We start from the raw sequence: 13,566 nt of genomic DNA on the forward strand, positions 1-13,566 counted from the left end.
GGATTGGGATAGGAATTAGGACTGCTCAGGGGTCAGGATGTTGATCTGCACCTGTTGTTACCCACTCCCCACCAGCCAGATTCCAGCTCTGCCATAACATACATAAATCTAATGGCACTGTGGTGGTGTTCTTCTGCCCAACAGAGGTGATGAGGTAAGCAGTGACTCACCTAGGACAGGGTGGAGGAAGGAAGAAAATATAATGAGATTGTACTCCTGCAACCCATCCTTCTATTCCAGGCTGCCATTTCCCATATGCATTTGGAATGCAGCCACTTCCTATCTTCCTGGAAGTTTCTTGGCTTTAATATTCTGTTATTCATTAACTTGCCTGTCCCTTCCTTAGCATTTCTAGGGTAGGTTTTGAAAGGAGGCCAGCAACCCATGTTTGATTGTTATCTTGTCCTCCCCACTAATGTATATTGTCACCTCTGTCACTCAACAAGTTCCTCAATATCTGTGGGTGTATCTCCATTCTCTTAGTCTGTTTCAGTTATGTATTATCTGCCTCTGTGCAATACCAGACTGTTGTAATTATTGCAGACTCATAATATCTTGATATCTGATGGGTGGTTCTTTCTCCTTATTCATCTTCTAAATTGTCTTGGCTATTCTGTGCCTTTTACTCTTATATGTGAATTCAAGGATCAATTTGTCAAGTTCTGTGAAAAATCCTCTTGAGTTATATGAGAATTGCTTTGAATTTATAAGTTAATTTGGGGGATTTCTATGTTTATTATACTGAAACCTCTAATCCATTAATATTGTATAATGCTCCATTTATTTACTCCATAAAGATCTTGTTACACTTTTGTGGAATTTATTCCTAGATTTCTTATATCTTTTGTTACTATTGTAAGTCACTTGTTTTTTGCTTTTTTCTACAATGAAAATGCATTTTTTTCTGATTGTATGAAAAAATGCTCATTTATTTATTATATAAATATATAAAGAAGGAAATAAACCCCACCCATAATCCTGAGGTTAAAATGCTAGTTATTCTTTTAAGCATTCAATACTGGTTATTCTTTTAAGCATTCATGCATAAAATATAAATACCCAAATAAATTATATATAGGATTATATCTTTTTTTTTTTTTTATCTATTTGTCTTTTTCAGGGCCGCACCTGAGGCCTATGGAAGTTCCCAGGCTAGGGGTCCAATCTGAGCTGTGGCTGCTGGCCTACACCAGAGCCGCAGCAACGCAGGATCTGAGCCACGTCTATGACCTACACCACAGCTCATGGCAATGCTGGATCCTTAACCCACTGAGTGAGGCCAGGGATCAAACCTGCATCCTCATGGATGCTAGTTGGGTTCGTTAACCTCTGAGCCACAACGGGAACTCCATCGTGCTTGTTCTTTCATCAACACCTTTGTTCTCTACCTCCTCTCTCCATATTAGCCCCTTTCCTAATCCCTAGCCACACATCTGTAACCTGTATTCATAACCAGCATTTTCTTTTTATAATAAGCTTTATATTTTATAGTAGTATTAGATTTACAGAAAAGTTTATATTTTGCAGTGATAGTAAAGAGAATTCACATATCAGAATTGGAATCGTTTTCTCTATTAGTAACATCTTACATTAGTGTGGGTACACTTGTTATAATTAATGAAATAATGTTGATATATTATTATTAACTAAAGTCTATACTTTATTCAGATTTTCTTTTTTACTTTTTACCTTCTGGTTTTATTGAGAAATAATTGATATGCAATATGTATTAGGTTTAAGGTGTATCGCATGATGGTTTGATTTACTTGTATTGTGACATGATTACCATATAGGTTTAGTTAACATCCGTCAACTCATATAGGTACAATTTTTAAAAATTTTTAAAAATTCCTTGTGATGAGAACTCTTAGGATCTACTCTCTTAACAATTTACTTATATACTATGTAGCAGTGTTTTTTTAAATTTTTTTATTATACTTGATTTACAGTGTTGTCAATTTCTGCTGTACAGCAAAGTGGCTCAGTTATACATATATATATACATTCTTTTCTTCACATTATCCTCCAACATGTTCTGTCACAAGTGATCAGGTATAGTCCCCGGACTATATAGCAGAATCTCTTATTTATCCATTCCAAATGCAATAGTTTGCATCTACTAATCCCAAACTTCCTGTCCCTCCCACTCCTTCCCCCTCTTTCTTGGCAACCACAAGTCTGTTGTCCATGTCAATGAGTTTGTTTCTTTTCTGTGGGAGGGTTCATTTGTGCTATATATTAGATTCCAGATGTAAGTGATATCGTATGGTATTTGTCTCTCTTTCTGACTTACTTCCCTTAGTATGAGAGTCTCTAGTTCCATCCATGTTGCTGCAAATGACATTATTTTGTTCTTTTTTATGGCTGAGTAGTATTCTATTGTGTATATGCACCACATCTTTTTAGTCCATTCATCTGTCATTGGACATTTAGGTTGTTTCCATGTCTTGATTATTGTGAATAGTGCTGCTGTGAATGTAGGGGTGCATTTATCTTTTTCAATCAAAGCTTTGTCTGGGTATATGCCCAGGAGTGGGATTGCTGGATCATATGATAGTTCTATGTTTGGTTTTCTGAGGTACCCCCGTACTGTTCTCCATACATAACTAGCATTTCCTCAATGCTCATAAAATCCTGCATGGATCTTTGTATTTTTAGAGATTTCAGGGAGTTGGTCATCGTTTTGCAAAAATGGGTCATATTATACCCATCTTTATGTATTTTGATTTTATCTCACTTAGAAGTAGCTACGAAAATCTCTCCAGTTGACTAGTAAGTCATTTATATGGATCTAATTTATTCTTTTAGATGGCTGCTTAATGTTCTGTGATATGAAGATGTAAAATACTATAATTCAACAATTTGGGTCAGTTGTATATAACACAAACTAGTTATTTGAAGTAGAAAGTGATTTAATGGAGGAAATTTAGGATCATTAGATGGACCCAAGTAACAGGCTCTAGGCTGGGCCTCCAGGATGACTCTCACAACACTTCCACACAACACCCCCCCACAGGGAACTACAGCGTCCACCACAGGAAGTTGTGGTCCCAAGCTGCTGGTTCCAGAATCCTGCTACTCTTTTGACTCCAAACCCTTCCTGCCTTTGTCAGAGCTGCACTAGTACATCTGACTGGTAGAATTTAATCTAAAACACTAGCTTCCAGGGAGTCTCGGAATTATGTCTTTAGTTTTCCAGCCTCTGTAAAACAGAAAAACACACAAGAGGGTTAAGTAGAAGGAGAGTGAACCAGTCCTTGAACTCTGCTCTAGACTGTAGATGGCTATAGATTGAGTTCCCCTGTGAATGGTTTCATAGTAAACATACCTGTTATGTGGCCTCATGGGTTTCTACTTCTATTCCAAAGAATGGGGTCCCAGGAGTAGAATTTCTGGGACAAAGGATGTGTGTGTGTGTGTGTGTGTGTGTGTGTATTTTTTAAAGTGTATCTTGCCAAATTGCCTTCTGAAAAGGTTGTAACACTTTACATTTCTGCCAGCAATGTGTAAGAATTGCCTTTACACATACCATGGAATCAGCAATAGGAACTATGGCTTGGGTGTGTGTGTGTGTGTGTGTGTGTGTGTGTGTGTGTGTGTGTGTGCTTTTATTGTGGAGAATTTCAAACATGCACAAAAGTAGGCACTTATTATAATGACTTCTCATGTTTCCATCAGGCAGCCTCAACCACCATCCACCCATGTTGATCTGTCTCATTCATTTCCCACTGTTAGGTATTATTTTAAAGTAAATTCCAGACACTGTATTATTTCATTTATAAATATAAATGTATGTCTAAAGATAAAATAGCACAAAATCATTATCATATCTAAAAATGAACAATAACTATTCATTCAGTACTTAGCCAGTACATTTTGTTTGAATAGGGATTCAAATAAGTCCCACAATTTGCAACTGATTACACTTTTATGTCTCTTTTAATTTATAGGCTCTCCCTCCATCTTTTTATTCCTTACATTGCATTTGTTGGAAGAAGCAGGTTGTCAGAGCCACGAATTTCCCACGGTCTGAATTTTGCATATTGCATCCCTATGTTGTAACAGAATGTTTTCCTCAACCTGGTTATTTCCTGTGAATTGGTAGTGGAGTCTAGAGGCTTGGTCAGATTCAGGTTTGACCTTTATAGTGAGAATAACTCATAGATGGTGTCTGCTTCTCCACTGGGACTCACATAATGTCTGGTTGTCTCGCCCTTTGTGATGTTAGTAACAGCTGGTACGCTGTGTCCGGATCTGTTAGGGTTACAAAATGCTGACTGTCCAACTCTATCCTATTTCATTATGACGTAAACTACATCTCTAAAGAAAAACTTACTCACTTCCGCTATTTGGATAGCCGATGGTACAATTCATTTATATAGGACAAGAAAAATACTTGATTCTTTCCAGTTATTTATCAGTTTGCAAAATAATGAATTGGTTCCTTCAGCGTCTTTCAATGGTGACTTGTTTTCTAGTATCACTGTGAATTCATGGATTAAATTATTTGCTGTGTTTCAGTCCACTGTAATTATGATTCTTATAGATACTTAAATTGTCCCACATTTGATCAGTTGAAACTTTGTTATTGCTGTTTTTTGTGTTTGCTGGTGTGATGGGTGTCAAGCAATTTTGTTACTTTCGTTTTTATTTCCCTGATTTCTAGTGAGTTTGACCGTGTTCATATGTTTTTTGGGCCTTCTGGCTTTCCTCACTAGTGAATTGTTTATTTGTATCCTTTGTACAATTTTCTATTCACTTGTTGGTTTTGTCCAATCTCTCTCTCTCTCTCTCTCTTTTTTTTTTTTTTTGTCTTTCTCTCTTTTTAGGGCCACATCCACGGCATATGGAGGTTCCCAGGCTAGGGGTCGAATCAGAGCTGTAGCCACCGGCCTACACCATGGCCACAGCAATGCCAGATGCGAGCCGCATCTTCGACCTACACCACAGCTCATGGCGACGCTGGATCCTTAACCCACTGAGCGAGGCTAGGGATCGGACCCACAACCTCATAGTTCCTAATTGGATTTGTTTCTGCTGTGCCACGATGGGGACTCCTTGTCTAATTAGTTTTTAAGAGTGCTTTGTGTAGAAAGTAATTCTTTGTGAGAATATAGCAGCATAAACATTTTCTCAGACATTGTTTAACTTTGTCTGAGTACCTTTTGCCATACCAAAAAAAGGTATTTATATATGGTCAAATATGCCTGCCTTTTATTTTATAGTTTCTTTGTTCTTTTAAGGAAAACTTTCCCAAACCATGGATTATGCATAAAATCTCCTAGGCAGTTTTCTTGAAGTTTTAAATTATTTTTCTCTTACATATTGAAATTTTGATCCATTTGCAATTTACTTCTGAATTTAGTGTAAGATAGTAGTCTACTTTTATTTTCTTTTAGATGGGTAGCCAGTTACACCTGTACTTAAAAAAAAAGTTTATCTTTTTCCTAACTGAACTATCAGTTTGGCATCCAGATATTTCCAATATTATCAATTATTTATTCCACAAATAATTTTCATACACCATTACAATGTCATGTTGATTTGAATAAACTTTGTAGTATGACTGATTTTTTTTTTATTGTTTTTCTAGGGCTGCACCCATGGCATATGGAGATTCCTAGGCTAGGGTCTAATCAGAGCTGTAGCCACCGGCCTACACCACAGCCATAACAATGCCAGATCTGAACTGCATCTGTGACCTACGCCACAGCTCACGGCAACGCTGGATCCTTAATCCACTGAGCGAGTCCAGGGATTGAACCCACAACCTCATGGTTCCTAGTCAGATTTGTTTCCGCCGCACCACAGTGGGAACTCTCTATGACCGATATCTTTTTTTTTTTTTTTTTTTTTTTTTTTGGTCTTTTGTCCTTTTGGGGCCACATTCGCGGCATATAGAGGTTCCTAAGCTAAGGGTGAATCGGAGCTATTGCTGCCAGCCTATGCCACAGCCATAGCCACAGCAACACCACATTGAAGCCGCATCTGCAGCCTACACCACAGCTCACAGCAAAACCTGATCCTTAACCCACTGAGAGAGGCCAGGGATTGAACCCTCAACCTCATGGTTCCCAGTCGGATTTGTTTTCTCTGCGCCACGACAGGAAATCCAAAGACTTAGTAAGCTTCCCCATATACACACTTTCTCTTTTCTTACATATTTACAGTTGTATTAGCTATTCTTTGGCATTCTTTTTCTATTGAATTTTAAGATCATTTTATTTAATTCCAAGAAAAATCTTGTTGGAATTTTAGTTGGAACTGTATTGAATTTATATATTAAAATTTCCCGAATTAACAGTTTTTTCTTGTCTTTCCTTCTAGGAACATGATATAACTTTCAATTTATTAAAATCCTATTTTGTGTCTTTTAATCATTTTTCCCCCTTAATTTGTTTCAATGTAGATCCTGTCTATCTTGTTACATTTATTTATAAGTATTTAGAATTTTGTCACTAACATGATTTGCATGGATTTTTATTAGCAGTATGAAGATTATTTGGGCATATGAAAGAAACTTTCAGACACTCTCCAGTCACTGGAAGTCGTAACTGAATTGAAAACTCCTTCTCATATTATCGGGAAGGAAAGGTGGATTTGCATCTCTCTAAGGCAATTTAGGTAAAGTCTTGCTAAAAGGTTGGGGGAGGACCAGATGAGCTCTGGAAGTCCTACGAAGAGGAGGAATCTGGAACATTCCTGTTTTAGCCAGCCTCCTAATGTCAGGTTTCTGTTTGTGAGAGCTCTTGACTTAATTAGCCAGTTTTTCTAGTGGGTATAGGGACATGTAGGAGACCTTATAAAACATGGTGGGATAATTCATGGTAAAGAATTCCCAAAGAAGGTTTCCTTCTGTTTGTTTTTTCCCTCTTAGAAATTCCATTTTGCTGTTAAAATGATATATTTAGGTTGTTTTGTTTTAACAATGAATACCTTTTTGTCATTGTTGTTTACTTCCAAAGGTAAATACCTACAATAACTATACTCATTCATTCATTTTGTATGTTCACAAATAATGGAAGGAATTTTAGCACTGGAGGCCAGAGATAAGATGCTTTGCTGTGTATCTTTTCATTCAGCCTTCAAAACAACACAATGAAGTGGACATAGTTCATTTTTTTGTTTGTATATCATTTTTAACAATTAGGAAATTAAGGCCCCGAAGAAATTAAGTTATTGGACCAAGATCACACAGCTAGCTAATGATAAAGCTCCCATGCAGCCAAGTGGCTGACTCAGAAGACCTAACCACTATACTATACTCCCTTCACACAGTGAATTTGAGGTAGGAATGTAGGACTTACCCTCTGACTTCCATTTCCACGTCTGCAAAGCAAAGGGTTTTTAATAGATGGTATCATCTGGCTCTAGATTCTCATTATGCAGAAAATTGAGTTTATGGAATTTATAAATCAAGGGTTTTACATATAAACACCCCCAAATTTGCTTTACTATATGTAGATTTCTCAGCTATGATTTCCATTTCATTTTTCATCATGTGCTCATTTTGTCCTTAAATATGGTCTTTGCTATGCTGGGTTTTTATGCACACTAAGTTTTTATAGCACTTCCCTCTATGGTTACTAAAATAAACTTCCATAGTGTGTTTGTGGGGGAGGGGAGCAAATAGAAAACCTGTAGGTTATTAGCAGTAGAATATGAGGAAGAATGATAGAATGTGGTCACTTGAGTTCATATTTGTCTACTCATTTAAACTGTTGTTGCTCTTCTTTCAGACTATATAAAACAGATTTAAGCAAGTTCCCGTCGTGGCGCAGTGGAAACGAATCCGACTAGGAACCACTAGGTTGCAGGTTCAATCCCTGGCCTTGCTCAGTGGGTCAAGGATCCGGCGTTGCCATGAGCTGTGGTGTAGGTCGCAGACATGGCTTGGATCTGGCATTGCTGTGGCTATGGCTGTGGCCGGCAGCCGTAGCTCTGATTAGACCCCTAGCCTGGGAACCTCCATATGCCAAGGGTGTGGTTCTAAAAAGACAAAAGACAAAAAAAAAAAAAAAACCCAAAAACAAACAAACAAAAAACAGATTTAAGTGTTCTGCAGAGTCTTACACAAAAGCTTAACACGTGAAACAGAAAAGCAGAGCCTCTCTGGACAAGGAATGGGTGGGGGCCTGGGACCTGGTCCCAATCCCCACTTCATTCCCTGCATCACCTCCTAGAAATCTGGGGATTCTGCATCTTGAAATAATTGATTTAGATCTTAAATTTGTTCCTAACATAATAACCATAGGAACTTTAATGTTTTGAACTAAATTTTAAGTATGGCATCTTTATCAAAGGTAACAAAAGAAAAAATAAGTTGGATCTCATCAAAATTTAAGACTTTTGGCATCAAAAGACACAGCAATGTGAAAATACAACACAGAATGGGAGAAAGTATTTGCAAATCATACATCTGACAGAAGATTGATATCCAGAATACATAAAGAAACTCTGCAATTTAATGAGGAAAAAAACCCCAACAATCTAATTTTTTTTTTTTTTTTGTCTTTTTGCCATTTCTTGGGCCGCTCTCGTGGCATATTGAGATTCCCAGGCTAGGGGTCTAATCGGAGCCGTAGCCACCAGCCTATGCCAGAGCCACAGCAAAACGGGATCTGAGCCGCGTCTGCGACCCACACCACAGCTCATGGCAACGCCGAATCCTTAACCCACTGAACAAGGCCAGGGATCGAACCTGCAACCTCATGGTTCCTAGTTGGATTCGTTAACCACTGTTCCACTACAGGAACTCCCAACAATCTAATTTTAAAATGGGCAAAAGAATTGAAAAACTTTTCTCCAAAAAAGATATACAAATTGCCAATAAGCACATGAAAAGATACTCAGTTATCATTAGTCATCAGGGAAATGCAAATCAAAACCACAATGGGATATGTACTCCATACCTGCTAAGATGGCTATTATCAAAACAAACAAAAAATTTTTAATGTTGATAAGAGACTTCTGGTTTCTGGTCTGGCATGGAAGACATTTGGACATCTCCATAAGAGAAGTGATGTTACAGGGCAAACCATTGCTGCCAGTATTGGAGAGACAGACAGGTGGAAACAGAGAATCGTGACACTGGAACAAAAACCCACGAGCAGAAACCACTGTAGGAACCAGGGCCAGGGTAGGAAAAACATGAACTGTAATTGAAAAATTAATGGAAGCCTAGTGTGGATGAGTATAGAAGTTAAAAATCTTGGAGGGACCCAGATATAGAGGGGGGAAGGGGTCTGCACTTTTGTGTTTCACCTCCAATACCTTAACTTAGTTCTCACAGTGAATATCAGAGAAAAGAATGAGGGCAACAAATAGAAAATTGTAAAAAAAAAAAAATATGGTAGCTATTAATCCAACTGTATCAATAATTTGAATGTCAGTGGTCTAAATGCATCCAATTAAAAGACATATATTGTTAGAGTGGATCAAAAAACAAGACCTGATTCTATGTTGTCTGTAAGAAACCCACTTTAAAAATAATGACATAAAAATTCAAAGCAAATGTTGGAAAAAGATATACTATGCTAACACTAATAGAAAAAAAGCAGGAGTATATATACTAATTTCAGACATAGCAGACTTTAGAGCAGTGAAATTTAGGGACAAAGAAGGGTATATTAAATAGTAATGAGCGGTCAGCCCTTCAAGAGTACATAATAATCCTTGACATGTATGTGCATAACAGCAGGGCAACATAACAGGCAAAAAGTGATAGAACTGCAAGGAGAGTTAGATGACTCTCTCCCTCTATCAGAAACGGACAATCAGCAAGCAGAAAATCAGTATGGACATAGATGCACTCAGAACACCATAATCAACTAGATAAAATTGACATCTATTGACTAACAACAGGAAAATACACATTCTTCTCACGCTTACATAGAACATTCACCAAGATAGACTACATTCTGGACCTTAAAGCACATCTTAACACATTTAAAAGAATGAAAATCACACAATATCTGCTCGCAGGCCTCAACGTAATTAAACTAGAAGCCAATAATAGAAAGATAGCTGGAAAATACTAAAATACTTGGAGATTAAACAATATACTTCTAGTAATACATAAGTCAAAGAAGAAATCTTGAATTTCAAAACCACTGGTAAGGATGTAGAGAATTTGGGACTCTGTGCATTACTGGTGGGAATGTAAAATGGTGCAGACACTACGGAAATAGTTTGGTGGTTCCTCAAAATAGACTTACCACATGATCCAGCAGTTCCTCTCATAGATATATACCCAGTAGAGTTGAAAATGGCCTCAAGTAGATACTTCTGTACCAGTATTCATAATGGCATTATTCACAATAGCCAAAAAATGGAAACAATTCAAGTGTCCATCAGTAGGTGACTGCATAAGCAAAATGAGGTTTATACATACAATGGAATATTATTACTCAGCCATAAAAAGAAACAAAGTTTGGAGTTCCCACTGTGGCACAGTGGGTTAATGATCTGGCTTGTTTCTGTTGGAGGTGCCAGTTTGATCCATGGCCTGATGGCGTGGGTTAAGGATCTGGCAATGCTACAGCTGTGGTGTAGGTTGCAGCTCTGGTTCAGATTCAATCCCTGGCCTGGGAACTTTCATATGCCATTCTGTGTCCCCCATTTCTTGTTCTTAGGAAATGGGCCTCATTCAGCCTCCATGACCTTCCCTGAGTTCCAAGGGACAGGTTCAGACAGTTGCTGAACAAGGAAGGAAGGGGATACACAGACATGGGAGGAACAGTCAAGAAACGCTAGTATAGCCTTGGGGCATGATCCTGGTTCCCTCAAGACATACACATAATGACGTAGGCATCTTACACGCCTAAGAGAAAAGTTATATTCCTTATGCTTCTTTTAGAAATGAATGCTTTAAAATTGGAACAGCCTAGAGTCCTCCCTGGCTTAATAGCACCCTAAACGCAATCACCAGTAAGTTAAAGATTAGGCACCCTGAGTACAATTGCCTGTGGGTTAAAGATTATTAGCATGTGATGTTTTTCAGGAACTCTCCCAGTTTGTTCTAATCTCTGATCAATATGCCCTTTTCGAAAGTACTGTTATTCTAGGCAATAACCCAGCAGACCACCATCATGATCATGCTGAGATCTCCTGATGTTAGCTTTGATGACTAAGGTTCCCCCAAAGAAAGAATGCATGTATGCCCCAATCCTGAGTCCTATCTGAAAACCTGTTTTTCTCCTTTTTACTAAAAAACTCCCTGCAGTACTTCCCAATGGAGGGCATAGCCTTTAAGACATTAGCCTGCTGTGGCCTCCTTTGTCTGGCAAAGCAATTAAAGCTATCTTTTTCTCCTTCACCCAAAACTCTGTCTCCACGTTTCTTTTTGGCAACAACTCTAAGAACCCTAATTAAGTTACCTTCTGAGGATAACACAGAACCCAAAACTGATCCAAATTCTCTGTTATGAGCTTATGGTAACTAAATACTAAATGAGAGGAAACACCTCTTTATACAAAATTATAGAATTAAAATATCATTTTGCCAACCTCAATGGATTAATTTATCAATGTAGAAATTAAGCATCAACAGCTGCTAGCCTATAAAAAGAGCCAAGCCAGATATTATAAACCTCCTGATGAAAGAACATACCACCACCTATAGTTTTGCCCAAGAAGATGGAACTTCAGCCTCTAGGGTGGCTACCAATTTGCAAGAAATGCAGAGGATAGACAAATATGCTAAACTATTAAAGTGCAATTCCCAAACTGTGGGAAACTCAGATTAAAAGGCCTGCTTTCTTCAACAGATAAATTATAACAAAAGGCTTAAAAGGCACATCAAGTTTTTTAAAAATGGGCAAGATGCACACTTGGGAGATAAAACTCTAAACTAGCAAAAGTGATTGTATAATGACAGGCTGGTGGTTGCTTTCAGGAGAAGAGTGATAGGTGGCTGGTATTAGGATGGGGCATGTGGAGGGACTTCTGGTGGCTGACAGAGTTCTGTGTTTGACCTGAGTGGTGACCAGCTAGGATGTTTGCTTCATAAAATTCACCAGTCTATATATTTGCTTTGTATGGTTTTATGTACTTTGTGTTTTGTTTTATGATAAGAAAAGCAACAACTACTCCTTTACTTGGAATAAACAGTTAAAATAAAAAGGAAAAGTGAAGTGATCAGGAAGCGCTACAAAATATTTCATATTAGGTGCAAACTAAATATTAGGCAAGCTGAGAAAACAATTTTAAAAGGGCGGTGTAGGTGTCCTCCAAACCAATGAGAGATTCTTAACACAGCAAAGGAAACGGTCAGAGGAATCCTGGGGCTAAAGTTTCAAAGCTGGAAGATGCCTGAAAAAGACAAAATCAAAAAACATCCCAAGGAGCTGCCTCATTTACAAATTAGAAAACTGAGGCGGAGACACGATGACTCCCACAAGCTCTACAAAGCTAGTACCAGAACCAGGTCTAACACTCAAGTCTCTCAATCTGGGACTCTCCACCGCAAAACAGACTTCTCCGTCTTTACATTAAAATTAAAAAAAAAAATTTTTTTTAAGGAAGTGGCCGGGTTGAACATTTTCTCATATTTCTCCAGAACATCCTCACGATAACGTTTCAAAATGCATTTAAGGTTGGATCTTCTACAGGGAAGGAAGATACGGAAATGGATTTTCAAAGGTGAGTCTGGTTAGTCTAACAGCTGAGCTGGGTGGGAAACCCTGGTCTAAGCTTCCCCTCTTCTCCTGGTCTCTTGCCTCGGTCTGATTGCCTCTCAGTTAAGTAGATATAGAACAATACTTAACACGTTTAAGAGTTGAAAGTAACTATGTTTGTTAGACGCTATCCTAAGTGCTTTTCCTGGCTGAAGCCTTACATTCCTATGAGGCAGATTATCCGCATTTTAGATATAAGAAAACGAAATAGCAGAGAGCATAAATACCTTGCCCAAAATTTTGCTGCTAGAAAGCAAGGGTTAGTGTTCTCAACTCCAGAGCCCGCATTTTTAAGGACTTAGGTTATCCAGCCTGAACAAAATTGCACATTGTGTCCAATTTTGAAAATGAGCAAGTTCTTCGCGATACATTGTCCAAAAACCAAAACTGCATTCGTTTGGGCAATGTACTTGATTCGTTGTTGTTTTTGAGAGCCATATCAAAGGAAAAGAAAATTAATTTTAAAGTCTAAGGAGTTTTTCCAGTGTGTGGTCTTCCGTGCACGGAGTGGTCTTCCAGGAGAAAACATGAGAAAACACCTTGAAGGCCACCAATTCAGTGTGCGAAGATGAGTTGGAGTGGTGCGGAGGAAGGACGAGAAGGACCAGCATCCAACTGTCGATTCTGCTCCGCATTCCCTTCTTGCTACCGGGGGAGGAGGGCAGGTGGGCGTGGCGGAAGGACCGCAGGTCCATTCCCAGAGCGTCATGCAAATGACATGCAAATCAGCGCGTGTGAGCCGGAGTCTGCAGTTTGGGTCGAGACCCGGAGCGCTCCACTCCCAGTCCCTCGCATACACGCGCGTTTGCGCTCCCATTTGCTCGCTCTCTCGCCGGGCCGCCCCCCCCCCGCCCCGCCCCGCCTGGGACTCGCCTCACCGGCTCCCCAAG

The 13,566-nt window shown here is 38.7% G+C and overlaps 1 protein-coding gene across 1 annotated transcript in view; it reads left to right on the forward strand.

The window, feature by feature from the left end:
* Positions 1-6,293, forward strand: part of CCDC14 (coiled-coil domain containing 14) — a 63,590-nt gene extending 57,297 nt beyond the window's left edge. The window contains exon 19 of the transcript XR_002337868.1: positions 3,951-6,293. The gene's annotated coding sequence lies outside the window, so the exon portion shown is untranslated. The remainder of the gene's footprint in view (positions 1-3,950) is intronic.

Source organism: Sus scrofa, chromosome 13 (genome assembly GCF_000003025.6).
Source record: "Sus scrofa isolate TJ Tabasco breed Duroc chromosome 13, Sscrofa11.1, whole genome shotgun sequence".
Classification (NCBI taxonomy): Eukaryota; Metazoa; Chordata; class Mammalia; order Artiodactyla; family Suidae; genus Sus; species Sus scrofa.